We start from the raw sequence: 7,358 nt of genomic DNA on the forward strand, positions 1-7,358 counted from the left end.
ACATTCACATGGTCACAGCTCCTTTCTCCCACTCCCAGCAGCACCTGCAAGCACAGTTCACTGGCCGCAGCCACACATGAGACAGCTGATCTGTGTCTGTCACCCTCAAGTGTGGCACACAGAAGTGCCACCCCACAGTCTCTGCCCTTCCATGAGCCACAAACCAAACACTGTCAGACTCTGCCAGGGAGACCATTTTAAAGATGTCAATGGAGGTGATTAGTTGGCCACCTCATGAGGCAGACACAGCACCCAATGTCAGTCACCTTCCCTGGGAAACTCTGCATGGACCCACAGAGTGAAAGAGAGGAAAGATGTTTGATCTGTCTGACTTTGAGATTTATCACTGTAAGGCAAGAAAGGCTTTTCTGCCATAGCAAAGCTGGTCAATGCATGGAAAGCCATCCTTCCACAGGAAAAACCTTAGCAGAGGTGCAATTCAGGGCTCAGCATTTGGTATGACTATGGTGAGCCCCATGTTCCCTAAGCCCAGAGGCAAACTGTTATCCTGTCTCGGACCATCCACACACTATAGGTGAATGTGAAGAATATGGAAATGCCACAGGCCCGCCAGCCCCTTCCCAAAGAAGTGACAGAAAAAAAATTGTGGAGGAACAGTGCACTGATTTGCAGCAAGTCCCTTAAGTATCCAACAGGCTGCTTAAATTGTGAGAGCTTCCCTGGAGCACATGCTGGGTCTCCAAGTGCTCATAAAACAAAAGCCATTGGTGTTTCCTATGTCTTTTGGAACATAGCATGTTCCTGCTGCTATTATAATACAACAAGGGCTGGCAGGAGTCAGTGGAGACCTGCCATTTCACATCAGCTGGGAGGAGAACACCTGAGTTACTACAGTGCTGCTTTTCTCACATGACTACTCTATAGGATAAAACTTCTAATTAACTGCATAGTAAATGTGATGGGAAGATTCTTTTGCTAATTATTTCTATACCTTCAGGCAACAGAATAAAATCAATATGTAGCAAGAAAATGATAGGTAAATAACCTTGGTAACTTGTGCTGCAGGTAAATTAACAGTGTGCCAGTAGATGGGAATGCCTTCACAAATCAGGGTGCTGGTAGAAACCAGGCTTCAGATGTGTCACCCACCAAAGCTGCCTCTGCCTCCTTCAGTACAGTCTCACACCTCCCTGCAATGGGGTCCTACGGCCCCCTCCTTCACACCTGTGCTGAGGAATCTGCTCAAAAGAGAGTAGGCTTCCTTCACTTTCTTGTATTGAAAAGTCTAATACTACATTTACTTGCTTTAATGCTGCTGGAACAGCCAAAAGGAGGGGAAATTACCTTTAGGAGCCATGCAACTGGCACAACACTTCTTGTTATTCCTCACAGGCAAAAAAAGTTTTTGGATTCGGTCATGTTTGCGTAAAACCAGGGCTCAGAAGGGTGTTAATTCCATGACCTCTCATCAAGAGTTTCTTCTCCCACATGCAAGGAAAGATGAGATTTTAAGATTTAAACCCAAGGGATTTGCCACTTTGGACCCTCTGTTTTACTGCACCCACTCTCCTCATGCTTGAGGGGATCTGTGTTTCCAAGAGCCACCGAGAGTTTACCTGGACTTGGGCACCCAACCTAAGAGCTGCGCAGGTCTGAAAGCCGCGGTGCCTTAACCTTCTTTGTCGGCCACGGCGCAGTTTCATCGATCTGAGAGCGAGATAACGATTTACAAAACAAAACCACAACCACTTGTTAGCTGTGAGTGCCTCCACATACGCTGCATTAATTCAGACGCGGATTAGACATGGAAATGCAGCCGAAGCTGCACTGGGAGCCGCGTTCCCTTCCAGACCGCTCGCATCAAGTCCCATCCTGCCGCATTCCCATGCCAAGCTGGCAGGCCCCGGCCCCAGCGGAGATAAAGCGGGAAGGCGCAGGCACCGGGCATGTCTGGCAGGCCGCTCCCATGACTAACGCGGCGTTCCTGCGATAACAGGCTCGGCCACCTACACAACTAGCCCTCGGAATAATCACCGCGCTGCGCGGGTTCCCAGGAGCGGCAGACTGATGGCAGAGCCTGATAAGCGTTCGCTGTCGCTCTCACAGGGGGTTTCTAGGACTGCGCTGGCTTCTGGATCTCACACACAGCTCTTGTAGCTCTGTATTCTGTCATTTTGGTCAGGTCCACTGCTCCTCCCCCAAGGCACCAGACCCCTGTTTTTATCCATACCAGCATGTCGCTCCCAAAAATCCCCTGTGAGCACAAACTGCAGCGGGGCAGACGGGACAGCACAGTGAAATCCCCCGCCATCAAACCACGCAAACACATCCAAAAAGACACGTGGATTTTTCAGACCCACTGCTTAGCAGCCTCTACCTGGTAAATGCATCCTCCTCTTCCATCTTTTCCCTTTTCCCTCCCTTCACAACGTCCCAGACTGATACACTTTGAAAGGCATAGCTCATGGGTCCATACTGTCATTACACACAAACAAAAGCCTTTGCAGCTTTCAAAATCTTCAACAACAGTATTTTCTTGGCATTCAGATACAAGATCTCAGGCTTATTCACAAGAATGAGTTTACATCAAAGCAAGCTGTCAGCAAAATTGCACTAACTGGCACAAAACAGACACATCCAGCAGCTGTTTTTTCTGTTGGCACTAGTTGTTGCTTCCATTTCCTCCACATTGTGCTCTTGGCAGAGTAAATTATTCATTTGTCCCGGGTTCTGAGCACCTTAGGATCATTTCCACAGCCCATGATTGGCTAGCTAGGAATAGCCATGTCAAAATGACTGCGTCCCACACCAGGGGGTCACACCTCTGCTGAAGCAGAGTTGGACAGCCCACCCTCGCCTGATACTGGGAAGGGGAAAAGCAGGGGAGCCCTACAGAGAACAAGGACAGGATAAGGGGGAGAGAGGCATTCTATCGTCACTGGCACGAAAGGGGCCCATCCTCCGAAATACATCATGCATCTGGAAAAGCCCACGGGAGTTTGGGGCCAGTGGGATCCCAGCATGGACTGGATGGGAAGGAAGATAACCTAAGCAAGGAGACAGATACAAGGCTACAGGCAGGGTACACCCAGAGAGACCAGCCCCAGAAAACAGACTGATAGGATAAGCTTTTAAGTTGGGTTTTCTAATACCTGCCATCACTGGGCAATGATTCGCCAGCATTCACTGAGCCTAGGCTCTGTGCAAGAACCAAGAAATCATGGGCAGCTTTATTTCTCAGGGCCCTGTAAACTGGAATCACTTTTTTTTTTTTTTTTTTTTTTTTTTGAGGAGGAGCCTCCTTGCTTGCCCTGATATCTTTAATTAAGAGGGTTGTGTGTTGTTTTTCTTTTACTGTGTGGTAGCTTTTATCTAACAGGTATATGTAAAAAGTGTGCCTGGGGAAAATCATATTCATGGGAACAAACTTAGCAAAGCCACTTTAACCCGACTGCTTTTTTAAGAAGCACCTGAGGGCAAACCCTTGAAGATATTTATGCTCTATGGTGAGTTAGAGGCTTCTGAAAACTCCCACTAATCCCACTTCCCTTTATTCCCCTGGGTACGAGCAGTGGGAAGCGCCACTGTCCCTCTGCCCTCAGTCTAGAACATTCATAAGGAACTACTTTAAAGCCAGATGATGGGCTCCACCCTGTAAATTGCTGAGGGCCCCAGCCCCTCACAGCAAGCTGTGAGTGCCCCAGCAGCTCAAGGGGTTCAAATGTTATTGTGAAGCTCATGCAAATCTAAATATCTGCATGCAGCTTTAATGACGAGCACCTTATGGCTACATCACACAGCCCAGGTATACGTCAACAGGTTGGGGGTATTTTTGCCCAGAGAAGTTGTCAATCTGCAGTCGGGATGTATACATGATGCAACCAGTGCCGGCAAAATTTAGCACAGCTGGTACCACAGTCACAGAATTACAGGATGGGTAATGTCGGCAGGGACCACTGGAGGTCATCTGGCCCAACCTCCCTGCTCAAAGTGAGTCCCCCAGATACATTATTCAGGATTGTATCCAGACAGCTTTTGAATATCTCTAGCAAGGGAGACTTCACAACCTCTCTGGGAAACCTGTTTCAGTGCTCAGTCACCCACACAGTGAAGTTCTTCCTCATATTCAGGTGGAACTTCTATGCTCCAGTTTCTGTCCATTGCCTCTTGCCCTAGCAAAAATGTAAGAGGAATGAAGATTTTAAGTTAGAGCTGGAGATCAGAGAAGTACAGGGCATTTTTGCTATGCCTTGTCATTCCTTTCATATAATATCAATCTGCAACATCATTTCTAGATTAGACTTTAGTTTCTGTTTAAAAAATTATACAAGCTACCTTAAAAGTTTGATGCAGCTCCTCATTAAGTCCATGTGAAAAGGGTTTTCTGAAAGGATCACTCCCTTCCTAAGCAGCTCAGGTCCATGCTTTTGTGGAGACCTATCTACATCAGAAGGAGGGGTAGATGTAATCATAGTGAATAACAGTCCTGTTGCCACTTTCACCAGCTTTAAGCATGCAGAAATTAGGCACAAGCCCCCATCCTCTCCACCACACAGATCTTTCCCATACCAGCTGAAAAAAAAACTCCCCACAAGGTTGGCTTTTAAATTCAGGTCTTCAAGAAAAAAGAATTTAAAATAACAAAATCAAAAAACCAAACATCTGGGCGGTTTACCTCCAGGTGCCTGAGTGTGGGGAGTTTTCCAGCCACAACCCCAAATGCTTTCACCACAACCCTGAGGGCCAACAGTGCTGCCACTCAAGAAGCAGAGCAGGGCAGGCAGCTGGTCAGCAGCAGTTCCTTGGCAGCCCAAACCATGGGCTGCAGGGTGCCAGGAAGAAAAGATGAGCAAACCCAGCCCAGTGCAGCTGTTGTGAACTGTGACCCCATTTACAGAAACTGGCACAGCTGTGTGGGATGCACCAGCATGTTTTTTCCATCTGTGGACAGGAAGCCCTACAGGGAAAGGGAGGGAGAGGGGGATCTGCTGGGCATTTTTTCTTAGTGGAAGTTTGTGGAGTTAAAAATTGTCAAGAACAGGCCAAAAATAGGGAGGGTGAAGCACCATAAATTCAGGGTGCATCACCTAGCAGCTCTAAGACAACCCTCTGTGTGAAACTGCCAGTGAGTGGAGAAGGAGCCATGGTGTGAGGGCCCCACCAGCACTGCTGCCATTGAGTTTTACTGCCTGCACTGCATCCAGACAGCACAGACCTCGGGAGAAATAGTCCCAAAAAACTTCCAGAAATGCATACAGGCCCTTGCTGCCAAGAAGGACCATGTGAATGCCCCCATGCCTTTGCCTGGGGCAGCACTAGGCTCAGCATTCACTGCTGGGGCACAATCCCGATCCACACATGCCCCCGCCAGGATGCTCTGCACTGGCACCTGGCCACAGTACTGGGAGCATGTGGGCAGCAGCAGTGGGGTGCAGGTTGCTCCCTTAAGATGAGTGTACTGCAGGAGGGGAAGGTTTGACCTCACCATCTTGGTCCCACTGCCCCTGCTGCGGGGCAGGAGCAAGTCCCTGAGCCAAGCAAACCTGTGGTCTGGTCTCTTACACGTGTGCCTGGCATTCAAACCTCTGATATGAAACAATATCATTGTTTTTACATCCCTGCTGAAAATTCCAAACAGGAACAGGAGTGGTTCCTTCCAGACGACTCCCTTCAGTTGTTTTCCAGTGTTACCTTTTCCTTCACCATGGCACTTTTCCTGCTCCTTCTCTGGTTGTGGCACAGTAAGACTGGAGTGAGAGGGAAGGTGCAGGAGTGGGTTTTGCTGCTGACAGGGACATTTCAGACCCTCTCTAGCTGCCAAGTCTCTTGGACAGGGGCATGTACCATGCACTGGCATTCACTCAGTGCACGGCTGTTCTTGCCACATCTGCAGCACCAAAAAAAGCAGACAAATCCCCATGCACAGTCTGCTTGTGGGAAGGGAGTAGAGGGGCATGAATGCGATAAAACCACTGAGCACTCACACTGTTTTCTGTGTCCTCATTTACACGGCAAACTGAACAGCCAAGGCCAGTCTCTTTGACTTTAAGCTAGGAAACAAAAGGAGTCAGGGCCAGAGGCCAAGGGCCAAGTCTTGCTCCCCTGCAGCCAGCTTTTCTCCCCCCAGCCAGGAGATTGGGACCCATCTGCACTGCCGTGGGGGACAGCCCCCAAGGATGCATACCCCTGCTGCCCCAGGGACAGGGCTGCTCTCCAGGAAGACTCAGGAGCTTCAGTCTTGCTCTGGACTCCAAATGTAATAGGAGGATGTTCCTGTCCCAAAGAGCTGCTCATCTCACCCCAGAGCACAACCTGGCAGCTCAAAGTAGCACTGATAAAATCACAGCTGTATACTTTTATTTTCTACCCCCAGCCTGGTCAGTCAGGAATGAGCATTACTGAGCTAAATCTCCTAAAACAGGCATTGGGGCCTGACTTGAGATGTATTTCTTGTCATGAACTAAGAGTGGCCTAAATCACATACCCAGGGATATTACACTATAAAACACTACCAGCACAATGTTATATGTCAAATGTCAGTCTATTGTGAGCTTTCATATCAAAGGGCAAATGCTGATTGAAGAGAAGCAGAGAAGTGCAGCAGAGAAGTAAATAAAAGGAAAGGTCTTAAGAGGCTTACAGCCACCCTGGTATAAAAGAATCATCTTTCAAGCTGATAAAAATATTGTTACACGCTCTGATAAGAATAATCTCTCAGGCTCTGATAAGACTACAATGAGAACAAGCCTTTTACAACACAGCATTAGTGAACCACAATCCCATCCTGCCCAGAAATACCCTTTCTAGGTGCCGCTTCCTTTTGTTCTCCAGTGGGGCAAGCACTGAAAAGAGCTCCTGTAGCTTTCCTCCCTGTCTAGCAGGGACACATCCAGGAAAGGACTCAGTGGACTCCACCCTATTGAATATGGAGCAATTCACTCCAAAGCAACTAAAGCATGCAAATAATTGCATTGACTTCAAATGAAATTATTCCCATGTGTAAGTGCTCTACTGAATCAGGGCCAGGGTGCTTAGCACTCTGGAGTATCAAGTCTTAAAAGTTTTGGAAGGCTTTAAGTGAGAGGGAATGGTTTGGGAAATGGGGGGGAGGAAAGTGGGTGGAAAGGAGTTCTCCCACTGAATAATAGGTCAATTATCTCTGAAGTCTGTGATGGGTATGAATAGAGAGAACAATCTTGGAAGGTCTGAATCTATTTGGACATTTGCATTAACCAGGACTTAGCACCCCAAATCCACATTGACCCAAAAACTGGACAGGCTATATGGTTAGGAATTTGAAATACATCCTGTAGTGGCCTATACACTCAACTTATCTTCTTTCTTTCCTTATTTCCATCACAATACAAGAACACATGCAGACAACCTGCTGTTTGTGA

The 7,358-nt window shown here is 47.9% G+C and overlaps 1 long non-coding RNA gene across 2 annotated transcripts; it reads right to left on the reverse strand.

The window, feature by feature from the left end:
* Nucleotides 1-2,159: 2,159 nt before the first annotated feature.
* Nucleotides 2,160-4,791, reverse strand: LOC136285834 (uncharacterized). 2 transcript variants are annotated; one of them, XR_010719568.1, is made up of 3 exons: nucleotides 4,637-4,791; nucleotides 4,297-4,402; nucleotides 2,160-4,133 (listed from the first exon to the last, which is right to left on the reverse strand). It is a non-coding gene; the product is annotated as an uncharacterized lncRNA (long non-coding RNA). The 2 variants fall into 2 exon arrangements; XR_010719569.1 differs by having other exon boundaries at nucleotides 4,294-4,402.
* Between the last annotated feature and the right edge of the window lie 2,567 nt (nucleotides 4,792-7,358).

Source organism: Chamaea fasciata, unplaced genomic scaffold, assembly GCF_029207755.1.
Source record: "Chamaea fasciata isolate MVZ Bird 193981 ecotype frontalis unplaced genomic scaffold, bChaFas1.0.hap1 SCAF_2, whole genome shotgun sequence".
In the NCBI taxonomy this organism is placed as follows: Eukaryota; Metazoa; Chordata; class Aves; order Passeriformes; family Sylviidae; genus Chamaea; species Chamaea fasciata.